Here is a 16,566-nt window from a genome sequence, read left to right as displayed (position 1 = left end):
TGCCCTGACCCATGTCTTAGTACAGTTTTTGCAGCTCAATAGCCTATATGCACATGCATGCATATATCTGTACATCTAGACACAAAATAGACACGAACAAAATAGACACAAAATATAAACTTCTTTGGTGTCTTTTTTTTTCTCATTTTTTCAAAATGTTTGTCAATGAGTTCACAATTTTTAAAAAAAAGGAAATTTCTTTCTTTTTTTTTTTTTAAAGCAATTGGGGTTAAGTAACTTGCTCAAGGTTACACGGCCAGGTGTTTCTGGGTGGGTGCTAAGTATCTGAACCCGGATTTGATCCCCAGGTCATCCCGACACTGGGGCCAGTGCCCTTACTCGCTGTACTACCTGGCCGCCCCAGGAAATTTACTTTTAAAAAAGAAGAGCAGAAAGAATTATGTAAATGTAAAAATAAAGACCATTTGGGGAATAGGTACTGATTCCTAGAGGTGGTCAAGAAAGGCTTCATTTAGGCAGTGTTTGAGTTGAGCCTTGAGGGAAACCAGGGATGCTCTGAGATACTGGGGAGCATTAGGTACTTTCCAAGTGTGGGGGAAGCCAGTACTGATGCAGATACAAACAGTGCCCCAAGGGTTAAAGATAATGTTAAGGGTTGCCTTTCCAGTACTTTGTGAAACCCCTACTTTATTCTGTAACCTGAAGGCACTTATGTTGTGTTCCCCCGTCCTTTAATTTTTAACCTGTATCCTCCTGCCCTTTCCTTAAATTCTTTTTTTTTAGAGATTTTTTTTGTCTTTATTAATTTGTTCATTTACTTTGAGTTTACAAGATTCAGTTCCCCATTTCTTTGAATTTCAAATTTTCTTCCCCTTCCTCCCCTCCCCCTCCCCCCATGATGGCATACATTCAGGTACAGCATCTGCAGATACTTTCACATTAGCCATTGGTCAGGTTATAAAGAAGGATTGTATTGGATGGAATGAATGATGGAAAAGAGGAAACAAAACCAAACAAGAAAAAGAAAGAGAGCAGGTAATTTGCTTCAATCTGCATTCAAACTCTGTTCTTTCTAGTTCTTTCTCTGAATGTAGATATCTCTCTCCATCATGAGTCTTGTGGAGTTTACTTATAGCCCTGCATTTCTGAGAATAGTTCATTCTATCAAAGTTGGTCATCACACATACGTTGTACCTGTAATTGTGTACAAATTTTTCCTGGTTCTGCTCTTCTCACTCAGCATCAGTTCGTATAACCCTCTCCAGGTAAATATGAAGTCCATCTGTTCCTCATTTCTTATAGCACAATAGTATTCCATTACATTCATATACCATAACTTGTTTATCCATTCCCCAATTGATGGGCATCCCCTTAATTTCCAATTCTTTGCTACCACAAAAAGAGCTGCTATTTTTGTACATATGGGTCTTCTTCCTGCTTCTATGATCTCTTTGGGATACAATCCCAGAAGTGGTATTGCTGGGTCAAAGATTATGAAATTACTTATAGCCCTTTGGGCATAGTTCCAGATTGCTCTCCAGAATGGTTAGATCAGGTCACAACTCCACCAGCAATGTATTAGTGTTCCAATTTTTCCACATCCTCTCCAGCAGTTATCATTTTCCTGCTTTGTCATCTTAGCCAATCTGACTGGTGAAATGTGGTACCTCAGAGTTGTTTTGATTTGCATTTCTCTAATCAATAGTGATTTAGAGCATTTTCTAATATGCTTAAAGATATCTTTAATTTCTTCCTCTGAGAACTGCCTGTTATATTTTTTGAACATTTATTAATTGGGGAGTGACTTGTATTCTTATAGATTTGACTCAATTCTCTGTATATTTTAGAAATGAGGCCTTTATCAGAGACATTGGTTGTAAAAATTCTTTCTCAATTTCCTACTTCCCTCTTAATCTTGGTTACATTGGCTTTGTACAGAAGCTTTTCAGTTTCATGTAATCAAAGTTATCAATTTGCATTCTATAATGCTCTCTAATTCTTGTTTGGTCATGAAGTCTTCCCCTCTCCATAAATCTGACAGGTAAACTATTCCTTGCTTTCCCAGATTACTTACAATATACCTAGAACATGCACCCATTTAGACTTAATTTTGGTATACGGTGTTAGACAATGGTCTATGCCCAGTTTCTGCCATACTATATTCCAGCTTTCCCAGCAGTTTTTGTCAAATAGTGAGTTCTTATCCCCAAAACTGAGATCTTTGGGTTTATCAAAGAGTAGATTACTATAGTCATTGACTTCTGAATCTTGTGTGCCTAATCTATTCCATTGATCCACTCCTCTATTCCTCACCCAGTACCAAGTAGTTTTGATGACTGCTGCTTTATAATACAGATTAAAACCTGATATAGCTAGGCCACCTTCTCTATCATTTCTTTTCATTAATTCCCTTGATATTCTGGACCTTTTGTTCTTCCAAATGAATTTTGTTACTATTTTTTGTAGTTCTACAAAGTAATTTCTTGGTAATTTGATTGGTATGGCACTAAATATGTAATTTAATTTAGGTAAAATTGTCATTTTTATTATATTAGCTCGACACAGCCATGAGCAATTGATGTTTTTCCAATTAGATAGATCTGACTTTATTTGTGTGAAAAGTGTTTTGTAGTTGTATTCATATAGGTCCTGGGTTTGTTTTGGCAGGTAGATTCCCAAATATTTTATAATGTCTACAGTAACTTTAAATGGGATTTCTCTTTCTATCTCTTGGTGTTGGATTTCATTAGAAATATACAGGAATGCCAAGGATTTATGTGGGTTTATTTTATATCCTGCAACTTTGCCAAATTTATTTGTCTCAAGTAGTTTTTTACTTGATTCTTTAGGATTCTCTAAGTATATCATCATATCATCTGCAAAGAGTGATAACTTGGTCTCTTCTTTGCCTGATTTGATTCTTTTGATTTCTTTTTCTTCTCTACTTGCTACTGCTAACATTTCTAGTACCAGATTGAATAAGAGGGGTGATAGTGAACACCCTTGTTTCACCCCTGATCTTATTGAAAATGCTTCTAGTTTATCCCCTTTACATATAATACTTACTGATGGCTTTAAATAGATGCTACATATTATTTTAAGGAAGGCTCCATTTATTCCTATACTTTCTAGTGTTTTTAATAAGAATGGATGTTGTACTTTGTCAAAAGCCTTTTCTGCATCTATTGAGATAATCATGTGGTTTCTCCTAGTTTTATTTGTTGATATGATCAATTATACTGATGGTTTTCCTAATATTAAACCATCCTTGCATTCCTGGAATAAATCCTACCTGATAGAAGTGTATTATTCTTGTAATAAGTTGCTGTAGTCTTTTTGCTAATATTTTATTTAAAATTTTTGCATCTATATTCATGAGGGAATTTGGGCTATAATTTTCTTTTTCCATTTTATCTCTTCCTGATTCAGGTATCAGTACCATGTTTGTGTCATAAAAAGAATTTGGTGGACTTCTTCTTCACTAATTTTCCCAAATAGTTTGTAGAGTATTGGAATCAATTGTTCTTTAAATGTTTGATAGAATTCCTCTAGTAAGTTCATCTGGCCCTGGAAATTTTTTCCTAGGGAGCTCACTGATGGCTTGTTCCATTTCTTTTTCTCAGATGGGGTTAAGTAATTTACTTCCTCTTTAGTTAACCTGGACAACTTATATTTTTGTAAATATTCATCCATTTCACTAAGATTGTCAAATTTATGTGCATATAATTTGGTAAAATAATTCCTAATTATTGTTTTAATTTCCTCTTCATTGGAGGTAGATTCACCCTTTTCATTTTTGATACTCATAATTTGGTTTTCTTCTTACATTTCCTTAAATTCTTAAACCATAAAACTTCCTCCTTATCCTGGTTTTGTCTCTCCCTATCCTGGGTCATAAAATTTCCCCCGTCTCCCTTATCTTATGTCTCCTATCCTGTCATCCACCTTCCTCATCCTGTTCCTAATCTTCAACATCCATAAAAAGCTCTGAGACATTATCATTTTGAAACCGCTATATAAGCCTAATTCCCTCAAATATCAGTCTCAATTAGCTTTCTTGCTAGGAAACTCACGCTTCGTTTTCATGTAAAATAAAGCCCCAATGGCTACAGTGAAGGCCTAAGTGAATTCTTTCACATTTGAACCTGCTCTCCCAACTCTGACCTCAATGGTACAAAGGCAAGGAGATGGGGTACTGTGTGTGGTCAGTATGGTTAGCCTTTTTGTGTATATGAAATAAAGTAATGTGGCATAGGGCTGGAAAGACAGGTTCAGGCTAGGTTGTAAAAGGTTTAAATGCCAAACAAAGCGTTTATATTTGATCGTGGAGGAAATAAGGAGCCACTTGAGTTTATTGAGTATGGCACTGATATAGCCAGTCCTGTGCTTTAGAAATACCACTTGGGCCGCTGGGTGGTGCATTTGTTGTTGTTCTTCCTTCCATTCTTGCAGAGGACCATGACTTCAGGAAGGTGATGCATGACTTGTAAGTGAATTGGATTTAAGTGAGAGAGGTCTATGCAAAGCTCCTATGGAGCCATCTGGATCCAGTGCCATGATATAGATCAGGACTACTGGAGATGGCCCTGGAGGCAGTGGGAGACCATGGCCTGTTTAAGCTAAGGTCTTCCCCAGGTCTCAGTTTGACTGAGGCAATGACCATTTAGCGATTAAGACTAGGTAAGAAATGAGGCAAAGAATGACCTCTTTTACCTAGTTTAAAATATATGTGTGTGTGTGTCTGTCTGTCTCTGTCTCTGTGTGTGTATATATACACATACACACATATGATGAGGATACGAAAGTGCCGTAAGGGTTAAAAATAATATTAAGGGTTGTTTTTCCAGTATTTTGTGAAGCCCCTAGTTTATTCTGTAACCTAAAGGTGCCCTAAAGTTCTCTTTCCCCCTTATCTTGAACCTGTACCAAAAGAATTGCTTTTGTTTCCCTTATGCAATGTTCCCCGGTCCTTTAATCTTTCATTTATGTCCTCCTGTTGGGGTTTAAAATGTTCAGATTTAGGGGTGCTTAGGACCCCAAAATACCTGTACTCTGGGTCATGCCCTAATGAATCTGAACCAAGCCTTCTCTGAGCCAAAGAAAAACAAAGTTTATTAAAGATTCACTATATTGGGTAGATTGTTAAAGAGCCTGACCATTTGTATCTCTAAGGCCAATGGGTCAGATAGAATCTGAGCCTTTGTTTGACTAGATAAAATCTGAGCCCCTTCATGGAGGCAAGATGGTTCTTATTTACCAAAAGACTGTGGGAGGGATCTAGGGGTGGTCTAGTAGTCTGGGGTGATGGAAGGAGGGGTCCAGGTAGGATCTGGAGGAGGGGTCCAGAGAGGATCTTGATGGGACTGGGGTGACTAGTGATCAGATTCCTAGGAACCAGGAAAATGGGATTAAGGGTGGGATCAAGAGTAGGAAGCAGCAGGAGGCAATCCAAAGGTAACAGGCCGTGGGAGGGCTAGGCTAGGTTAAGGGTAACAGAAGCTCAGGCATATGGAAGGCTTGTAGCCTCTGGGGAATGCTGGATTAAGTGGGAAGTTTAAAAGGGGTTTCCAGAGCCCATACCCCATCACTCCTACCCTGTCCTTAACTCCTTAAACCATAAAACTTCCCTCTTATCCTGGACCACAAAATTCCTTGTCTCCCTCATCCTGGGTTATAAATTTTCCCTTGTCTCCCTTATCCTATCCTTAAAAAAACAAGCCCCTGTCCCTCTGTAAATTACTAGTTCTTCTTTCAGGTCTAGCCCACTGATTTTGCATTAATAAAGTTTCCCTTGGTTAGGGGAAAATCATCTAAGTGAATTTTTTCACATCTGAAGCTGCTCTTTCAACTCTGACCTCAACACATATATATGTGTGTATGTGTATATATATATATATATACATATATATGTGTGTGTGTATGTATAATGTGTGTATAAATAAATACATACACACACATATATGTATATATCTCTGGGAGGGGAATACCCTCAGGGTTTCTGGCCAAAAGAGAAATAATTGCTATTTACATTCACTCTGAGCAATAAGGGCCTAAGCAATGCTTCTATTGTTGGTCAATCAATGAGAGCCAGAGTGATTTGGCTTTTAGGCAGGATCCTTAAAAAAGAAATCTAGCAATAAACCCCAAGATATCTTCAGAGGTTTCAGCAATCAAAATTTACATTCATTTGCACAGTGCACTAGCAGGTAAGGGTATTATTACCGTATACCCTAAGTGGAAAAGGAAGGAAAGGATTTGAGCCAGCAGAGAATGAGGAAATAGGAAAGGAAAAAAATCCTGCATTTCTACAATAATTGATTATTTAATTGTCATTTCTCTTAGCGATGTAGAAAGAGCACTAGACCGAAAGTCAAAAAGATTTAGGCTCACCTGGCCACTTGCACTTAAAAAATGTGTGACCTTCAGCAAGTCGCTTAGAATGGGGATCATGACATGGTCATCCTCCAAGGGTTGTCAATGGAGACTTCTTGTAAATTGTAAAGGATAAAGACAGGGGCTAGACCTTTGCTGTTTCATTGATACAGGGAACTCCAAACTCTACTAATGCTTGAGACCACTGTCTCTGCAACGTAATCAGTGTACATCAGGGGTTCTTAACTTGGGGGTTTAACTTGTTTTTAAAAAATATTTTGACTCCACTATTAGTTTCCTTTATATGCCCTTGCATTTTATTTTATCCATTTAAAAACATTATTCTGAGAAGGGTTCTAAAGTATTCACCAGACTGCCAAAGGAGTCCACTTGTGTTTTACTTGACAATGCTTGTTACAAAGGTTGGGTTTTTTAAACTGCAAAAAAAAAGGTTAAGAACCCTTAAAAGTGCCTTCTCTGTAAGATTATCTCCATTTTGTCCCGTCTGTATCTTCTTTGTACATAGTTTGTTTGCCGTCTAATTTGACTGGGACCTGCAAGCCAGCTGGACTGTTTTTGGTTTTATTTTCCTTTTCATTTGTCTCCCTGGCCCTAGAACTGTGCTTGGCACAGGTGGTGTGTTAACTAATAAATTAATTAGTTAATTAATTAATATTAATAATTATTATTAAAGGATTAATAAATGCTTGCTGACTAAATCCTTGGTATGTATATCGAGATGTTAAGTGTCCTGTCCTGGGTCACACAGCCAGTATGTGTCACAGGTGGGACTCGAACCCAGGTCTTCCTGGCTTAAAAAGCCAGCACTCCTATCCACTGCACCAGGATGCTTCTCTATAGCATTACATCAATTAAGGTTGGTTAATGGGTCCAGTCCCCAAGGTCCTGAAAAGGCAAGGGGACGTGAACAGGACCAGGTAGGCTCTTCGGCTTCAGCAGGTCACGGAGGCCGAACCAATCGGCAGCGGGGAACCAGAAGAGCCCTTGGCGCAGGGTCTCCCAGTCACCGAACAGACAAACCCGCCTAGTCCCGTACGGGACTAGAGTGCTCCTCCTCCACGTGAGGCCTCCCGAGCCACAGGCCCCACCCCCCAGGGCTCTCGCGTCCGGGTATTGGCTGCATGGGATAGGGGGTGGGGCTCACTCCAGGCTGACGTGATGGCGTCATCAGTGGCTGGAGCACTTTCCTGTTATCTCTGGCCGGGAGGCTGCAACTTCCGGTCAGAAGCGAAAGGCTAGAGTGGAGGAAGTTCTTGTACTGCTCATCTGTCCCTGAGGTGAGTTTAGGGTCCGAGTGGGGCTTCGGTCGGGGGATGGAAGGAACTCAGACCGGGTCCCAGAGCTACCAGAGAAAGTCCCCGTCCTAGACCCCCAGTTTTCGCTTGTCTCTCTCCCCAGTTGCCCAGGCCCCCATCCCGGACCCTCCTCCAGGGCCCCCCATCCCGTCCCTCCTCCCTGCTACATACCCATGCCCTAGCCCCTACCTTGTGCTCGTCTCTACCACCCCCCCTCCCAGGGATTTTCCACTCCCAGAGCTGCCTTCCTGACCCCCACCCCATGATAGCCTCCCCACCAATATCCCTCCCTTCAGTTTTCTTAAGCCCTCGGCACCCCCTTGCCACATCTTCCTCTTTGCACTCTTTTCAGCCTCCCCCCCTACATCTTCGTTCGCCGCCCTTCGCCCCCTAAACTCTTCGACCTAATCTGTCTGTTCGAGCCTTTCTCCCTTACTTATCAACCCCACCAATTTCACCTCCAGACCTAAGCAACCACCGCTCTCCATTCTCCTATTCGTAAATCGTTCCATCACCACCCATTCGTTAAGCGCTAAACATTTGGGATACAGCGGGAGTGGGGTGGGAGCAAAAACAGGCCTTCGTCTCCTGGAGTTCGCATCCTAACAGGGGAGACGTGTACAATATATGGGTCTATACAAGACACATATAGAGGTACCTGCTTCTGGGGGATGAGAGGGAAGGAATGGAGATGAGACCGGACCGGACCGGACTGGCGAGGCCTCATGCAGAAGGTGGAGCTTGAGCTGAGTCTTGAGAAAAGCCAGGAATTCCAAGAGTAGGAGGTAAGGAGGAAGAACATTTCAGGCATGAGGAAGATCCTGTGCAAAGTCAGAGGTGGAAGATGGAGCTCGTTGTAAAGAACATCAAGTAGGCCCTTATGGTTGGACTCTAGAGTTGGTGGAATGGGGCTACTGATTGATTGGACATGTGGGATAGGTGAGAAGTAGGGGATGACATTTAGGTTGGGAACCTGGTGACTGAAATATAGTGATCCCCTCCACAGTAACAGGGAAGTTTGGAAGAAGGGTGGGCTTTTTTTTGGGTTAAAGATAATGATCTTAGATGGCATGGTAGGTAGAATTGGATCTGGAATTCGGAAGACCTTGAGTTCAAATCCTGCCTCAGATACTTTCCCTATCACTCTAGGCAAGTCAGTTAACCTCTGTTTCCTCATCTGTCAAATATGGATAATAATAACACCTTTTCCCATAGGATTTTTGTGACACATAATGTTAGTTATTATTAATGTAAGAAAAATAGATTAAAGGAGACCAGGTAATAAAGAGAATTAAATGCCAAATTGGATGTTGTATTTGATCCTAGAGATAATAAGAAGGCAAAGGCATTTGGGGGCTTTGGGGCAGAGCAGTTATATGCTCAGACCTGTGCTTTAGAAAGATGACTTTTGTTTTGTTTTTGTTTGGTTTTGGTTTTTGCAAGGGGGGGGGGGTAGGGCAATTGGGGTTAAGTGACTTGCCCAAGGTCACACAGCTAGTAAGTGTTAAGTGTCTGAAGCCCTATTTGAACTCAGGTCCTCCTGAATGCAAGGCCAGTGTTCTATTCAGCTGCCTCCAGAAAGATCACTTTGACAACAGTGTGGAGAGGAGAGAGAAGTGAAGCAGGGAGACTAATTAATTAGAAGGTACAGTAGTAATCAAGCAAGAGGTGATTAGGGACTAAATTTGTGTGGTGCTTGTGAGAGTATAGAGAGGGGGTCTTATGTCTATGAGATATTGTGTGGATAGAATAACAGATTTTTTTAGTTGATCGGATATCCGTGAGTGAGAATGAGGGTGTAGCATGACAGTGGGAGTTAGGTAGTCCAATGGATAGAGTACCAATCCTGGAGTCAGGAGGACTCATCCTCCTGAGTTCAAAATTGGCCTCAGACACTAGCTGTGTGACTCTGGGCAAGTTACTTAACCCTTTTTACCTCAGTTTCCTTATCTCTAAAATAAACTGGAGAAGGAAATGACATAGCTCTCCAGTACCAAGAAAACACCAGATGGGATCACAAAGAGTCAGACACCACTGAATAGACTGAATAGCAGCCACAAAAGCATGGTAGTGTCCTTGACAGTAATAGAGCAGTTCAGAAAAGAAGTAGTTTTGAGAGGAAAGAGAAGGACTGGGACTGGGTATGTTGAGGTTAGAGTTGGGAGAGCTGGTTCAGATTTGAAAGAATTCGCTTAGACCTTCTCTTTAGACAGTGGGAGCTGTACTGACACAAAAGCAGTGACCTGAGATTTAGCAAGGAGCAGCTAAACAAAGGCACTGATATAGGAAAAGGACCAGACACATAGACAGAAAGCTATACAGCTATATACAAGATAAGAGAGATGGGAAATTTTGTGACCAGGATGGGAGGAGACAAGGAATTCCGTGATCCAGGACAAGAGGGAAGCTTTCTGGTATTTCAAAATAAGGAAAGAGACTTTGGGACAACTTCAGGCTCAGGAAGGCCTCACAAAGTACTCAAAAAGCAATCCTTAATATTAACCCATAGGGCACCTTTGTATTCACATCAGATATATACATATATATGCATATGTATATCTATGTAAGTTGATCTGCATATAGAGCTCATGTGAGCTGTGGGATCACCAAGACAATATAAAGAAAAAAGAAGAAAACTTAATAAACACCCACAGTTAGTGGATTTGACTTAGATAAAAATCCAGCAAACACACTTGGGTGATATATTGAAATGAAACTGCCAGACAAGTGGAAGAGAAGCAAGAGAGGGTAGGAAAACAGAAAGTCAAAGGAAAGACTATCTAAGAGAAGGTGGTCAACAGCGGTGCCAAATGTTTCAGAGGTTAAAAGGGGGATGGGAGGGTTGTGAGAAGGATAATAGATTTGGTAATTACAGATCTGCACTTCGGAGAGAACAATTGCAGTTGAATGATGTTGGAAATATGACTTCACACCTCCCTCCACCCCCACCCCTTCTAGTCTCTCAACCCACCTTAAATCCCTTCCTCCTTTGGTCCAAACTCCCCACCTCTTACCTTGCTCTGTTTCTGGTTAGGACCTCTTTTTCAGATCACTATCTCCAAAACCCAAAGCTACTTGCACCACCTCAGTCAATACTGAATCTGTTGACTCTCCTTCCAACCTCTGTGTCAGATCAATTGGTCAGTTAACAAGTTTTTATTAAATTCCTACTTTGTGCTAGTCAGTGTGGATACAAATACAAAAGGAACTTAAATTCTAATTGTGGAGACAAGAAGGACATATATAATTATATCCAAAATAAATAAAAAGAGAATCAATTTATGTGACTGCTGGCCTAGACCCAGGCTCCTAACCTAAGGGAGTCCTATCTTGCCCCATTTTGTTAGTCTAGCAGTTATACCTGCTAAGCCTTGCCTTCCTCATCTCTTTTACAGACTTCCTCTTTCTCCTACTTACCCCAGCACACCTATACACTTGCTCTGATCCTATCTCATAAGTCCCTGAAGTTTGCTCTCCACTCCAGCTCTGTCTGTGATTAGGTCCAGAACAGTCAAATTCCTGTAGCTGGACTCTGGCTTTAGGGTTTGACCTATCATTAGTTCTTATCTGCCTGGTCCTAGGATTTGTGTTTCTGGCTAAATTATCCCTTGTCTCAATCACTGTAGTGGCAGGTGTCACCAAATACTTTGCATGGAACACATCACATGTACCCTGCCTGGGGCCACAAACCAGGCTGTCACTTCCTATTAACTGACATCTGGATGGTACATAGAAAGATTACTCTAATGTTGTATCTTAGGGGAAACCTGCAGTTCACAGGGTGATTTTAAGGTGCCTTCTCAACTTGTTTATAATTCTGGCGTAATGAATTAGCCTTCTTCGAAGCAACACCAACTACCCGACAATCTGGTAGCACATAGAAATGACTCTAAACACTGATAATAGGGGAAGTGATGAATACAAAATAAGTGATATTAGTTCATACTACAGTTTAGTTTCTTGTGGAAATGGAAGCTTATATTGGCATATCGACTGATGGAGATCACTTCTTCTTTTTGTGAGGTTTGGGTTCGGGTTATTTTTTTCCTTTCACCAGATGTCATGGGGAACATAATGATTCCAGAACTAGTGCAGGAGGAGCCCTGAAGTGGCCAGTGAGAGTTCTCTTGAAATTGTTGCCTCTTTAGAAAGAAAACTAGCGTCAGCTTGACACTTACTCCCTCAGAATTCTGTCAGTGCTTGAACTTTTCCCAATAGCTGCCACTTAAACTGATTTTGTCCTCTCAGTGCTTGGAATAAGAAGCCAGTTGGAGAGTTTTGTTTGATTTTCTCTCAGGCTGAGCGTTCCCCTCCTTAAATCCCCGTCCTGACTTTTTGACCCGCCATGCTAATTTTATTCCTTTGGAAGGGTTAAATTTTCCACATTCTTCCTTTCAAATGCAACTCTTATCAACTAACATCTTAATATGGTTCTTTTGAAAGCAAATTCCTGTAAGAATAGGTCCCAGGTTAGGCACCTGCTAGGAGAGCTGGAGGTGACAAGTTGGGAGGGCACCAACACAAATTTTGTCAACTTGTGGTATCACATGAAAATGGTATTTTTTCTTTGTTCAGCTGAAAGAAAACTAGAGGTCTCAGCAGTATTAAGATGGGCCTTAGAGCTGCAACCTGCCTTCTCTGACCCCCAAGCCCCATGATCCAGGGACACTTCTTTAAGGTAGAAGGGCATTTACTCACTGGGTGCTCACATGTTTAGAAGATCAGCTGCCTTTCTGAGCTCTGAATCACTAGATAACTTGGACATTATTTTCCAACAGAAAAAAACATGACTCATGTATTGGTACAATAGTTGCATTCCAGGCTGTTCTTCAGGCATTGACTGCATGTTGGGTGGTTAGGTTTGAGAAATTTTATTTAGAGAGCAGAAATTGCCACTTTCTGATGGGTTTTAACATTTTGAGAGCCTTTGGTAGAGAGATCCAGGTTTTATACTTTCTCTTTTCAATTTAAATCTGCTCAAAATCATTCTTCCTGTTCTTTCGGTCCTAGGCATCAGAGACAAGTGCCCTAAGTATAGGGGTCTAAGTGAATGGGATGCCTAAGTGGAGACTTAGTCCATGGGACTTGAAAATGGGAGGCTGGATTTTGGTTCTAGTTCCACCAGGGATTCTTTAGGCGATGATAGCAAGCCTTTAACATGCTTGTTTCTACTCTCCTAGGAACTTGGTAAGAATAAAGGTGGGATAGGTGAATGGCTTTAACAATCCTCCAAAGGAAGGTAGGCAGTGAAAGTAGTGCTGAGTCATTTATGTTTGTTGGTTTGAATCTTATTGTTCAAATCTTGACACAATTTAAAAAAAAAAATCATAGAGAATTATTCCTCCCATCTGGGTTTGTCTTAACTGTTACGCTTCAGCCTCTAGTTTTTATGGTACTGCTTTTAGGAGAGGAGGAAGTAGAAGGCTGGTGCAGCTGTTTGACTGGGGACTTTCATGCATATATTAAATACCGTGATTTGCAAAGCATTTTCTTTCATTATTTCTCTTATTCCCTCAGCATACACACTTCTCCCTGTTCCCTTTGGGAATAAATTATGCTGGTTGTTTTTCTTCATTCTACTGCAACTTGTTTTTATTGCACTGTTGGTTGGGTCTACCAGGCTAACTAACACATATTGATAGGATGGGAGAGAAAAATACCATGGCCACATGACCACATAGCCATCTGAGAAGTGTGTAAGAGTCACACTGTCTGTCTCCTTCCCAGCTCCATACACAGGAGAGAAGTGTGTCTTATCATCAGTTTTTCTGGTTCATATAGTGGTCATTAAAATTAATCAATCCTGTCTTTCATTGTTTTTTTTTGTTGTTTATTGTAGTAATTGCATATTATATAGTCTCCTGGTTTTACTTCACTTTGTATCAGATCATACAAGTCTTCCCATGTGTCTCTGAATTCCTCATAGTAATCATTTCTTACAACATGTAATATTTCATTACATTCCTATAATTTGGTCACCCATTCCCCTGTGAATGGGCATCTACTTAGTTTCCAATTTTTTGCTATCACACACAAAAAAAGTGATGCTGTGAATATTTTGGTATATATGAGAACTTTTAAAAATGTCTTTTACCTCCTTGGGATATGTGTCCTGTAGTGAAATAATTCCAAGTTGTTTTTCAGACTGATGGTCAATTCACAGTACTAGCAACAGTATATTAATGTGCCCATCTTCCTACAAACCATCTGGCATTGATTATTTGTCTTTTATTGTCTTTGCCAATTTAGTAGGCATAAGGTGAGACATGAGTTTTAATTTGCATTTTTCTTATTAGTAACACAGAATATTTTTATACAATTATTGATAATTCCTGAATTGCTCATATGCTCTGAGCACTTATCTGTTGAGGCTGTTGTGTCAGTTCCCTATGTATATCTTGGGTTTCTGGGGAGAGTAAAATGTTAATTTCATCTGTATATTTTGTATGTGTGTATATACATATATATGAAAATATATATGTATAATTTCAGTATAGAGCCCCAGCTCCCCTGTAAATTACAATCTTAGAAAGATATGTGAGGCACTAAAAAGTTAAACAACTTGCTGGTAGTCCAGTAATCATTACTGTCAGAGGCAAACTGTGCCTTAGTCTTTCCAAGGCTAGTTCTCTATCCATTCAATTAGGCTGTCTCTATCTTGGATATCAGATTTTTATCAAGTATTTTCTCCCCCTCTGGCAATTTTTCCTATTTTAGCTCCACTGATTCTAATAATTCAGTAATATAAAAATGACACATCCTCAAATCCCCATGGATGATAAGTGAGGTTGTTATTATGTATTTACCTATCATTAAGAATGAGCCTGGAGGAGGTCATGGTCTTGAGGGAATGAGTTTTGAAGAACAAATAGAGGAAGAATTTTGAAGCATGAACTCTACCTAGGGAGGGTTCCTGGGCAATAAGAGGATCCCAGATACATAGGAAGTAGAGTTGGAGGGTTTGGCTACCAACAGTGCAAAAAGATAAATATCTTAAACCTCCTGAGTTGTTGCTGGCCCCAGGTAGCAGTATGGAGGAGCTGAACACCCAAAGACAATCTGATTTTTAAAAGTAATTTTAGGGACAGACTGTAATGCTTAACTGCAGCAAAATATTTACCTGTGGCAACTTTCTTTTTCTTGTCCTGCTTACCAGCTAAGAGAAGAACTAGGATTGAAGGCTATTTGTTCCCAAATTCTACAGGTCGTAGCTGAGAGTGTGGTAATTGTGAGAATGGGTAGGAGGATTCAGGAGATCATGGTGGTGTTGTAACTGGTGGCCAACAGAGACTGTCATAATAAAGGAGTCTAAAATGATAGCCAAAGCAGGAATCTTCCTCAGCACCCACTGGTAGCACCAGATAGTGACAGAGCTTGCTTCCACAGTCCAGCCCCAGCCTGTGCTTTTCAGGACTATATTCCACTGCCCCTCTACACAAATACAACATTTCATTTTAACCAAACTTAACTTACAATACAAATATATGTGTGGGTGTGTGCATGTGTGCGTACACACATACTCACTTTTTCAGTTACTTGGCTGAAGTGATGTCATAACCTATTCAAATCCTACCAGTTCTTTAAGGCCAAGCCTGAATCCTAGTCCTTTCTTCCTTGTTCTCTCACTTTTTCTCTTGCCTGGGTCTCCCTATTTTGCCCAGGCTGGAAGGACAGGGTCCATTTACAGGCCCAATCCCATTTTTGTTATTCCTTATATTGTTGCCTCAAGCTTTCTGTTATTTTGTTTATATTATCTTTCCAAGTGGATGGTAAGTTTCTTGAGGCTAGGTACTACCATGTCTTTTATCCCCCACAGTTTATTGTAGGTGATTAGTACCCAACAAATATGTGTTTTGTCTGATTGTTATGGGGATGATTGTGGAGAGCTTCACAGAAGCTTTGATTTGTGACTATTTCTGGGCCAATTTGCCTCTCCATAAGTAGTGTGGTAGTAACTTATTCCTGGGAACTCCCCTTATTGGGGCTGAACTTAGTGAGAACCCCTGATTGACTTCATCTCTACTGTGACCTAGAACTTCTAAGCTCAAAGGACCCACCAGCTTCAGCCTTCCCTGGAGCAGGGATTCAGGCATGTGCCACCACACCCAGCATTACCTCTTCTTAAAGCTTTTCCAAACTACTCAAGCCTGAAATGATCTCTTCTGGATTCTTTTAGCAACTATTTCCCCTATTACTCACTAACTTGACACTTAATTATTGTACTTTTGTCATTCCTTGTATTGCTGTTTAAAGTCTTCTGTTATTTAATATGTCTATTATCTTTCCAACTGGATAGTAAGTTTCTTGACTGTTGGTATCACCATGTCTTTTTATCTCCCACAGTTTATTGTCCATAATTGGCACAGCAAAAATATGTGTTTTGATTTGATTGCTATGGGGATGATGAAGAGACCAGACTACCTTTAGCCATCCTCAGAATGAGGGCCATGAATTTCTCTTCATGGAGAAAACCAGATATCCTGATAGCATTGTCCTGTCCCATCTTCAAGGGATCTTTCTCTCACCAGGGGCTGGGAATGTGGTTCTCATGGACCTATACTAGTAATGGGCTCTGCTGATTCATTAACACGGTGGGATGGCGGGAAAGAGGGGCTTCTCACAGCAGAAAGTAAAAAAGAAAATGATGACACTTTAAAAACGAGCCCTCATCCTGAAGGAGAAGCAAAAGTAGCAACACTACTTAACCAACTGTCTTTCGTTTTGACTGCAGAGCCAGTAAGAAAGAAGAAAGGAAAAAAAGTACTGGGGGCAAGGGAAGCTATTGTAGGCTGCCCTGGAATATGGATTCTGAATTATTGGGTCACTCCCATGTTCTTTACTGCTCTTGGTCACGGTAACATCCTTCTTGACCTTAACTTGGTGATTAAATTTGGTTGGAAATTTCCTTCCAACTCAG

At 40.4% G+C, this 16,566-nt stretch overlaps 1 protein-coding gene across 2 annotated transcripts in view; it reads left to right on the top strand.

The window, feature by feature from the left end:
• The first annotated feature begins 7,496 nt into the window (after nucleotides 1–7,496).
• PLEKHM1 (pleckstrin homology and RUN domain containing M1) overlaps nucleotides 7,497–16,566 on the top strand; it is a 39,502-nt gene continuing 30,432 nt past the window's right edge. For both annotated transcript variants that reach the window (XM_069076188.1, XM_069076187.1), the window contains exon 1: nucleotides 7,497–7,631. The gene's annotated coding sequence lies outside the window, so the exon portion shown is untranslated. The remainder of the gene's footprint in view (nucleotides 7,632–16,566) is intronic.

This window comes from Petaurus breviceps, unplaced genomic scaffold, assembly GCF_028583685.1.
Source record: "Petaurus breviceps papuanus isolate PSGF00001 unplaced genomic scaffold, PetGlider_PUasm1.0 90925, whole genome shotgun sequence".
NCBI lineage: Eukaryota > Metazoa > Chordata > Mammalia > Diprotodontia > Petauridae > Petaurus > Petaurus breviceps.
Note: the sequence above shows the minus strand (reverse complement) of the source record. Positions and strands in the feature narration are given on the sequence as shown.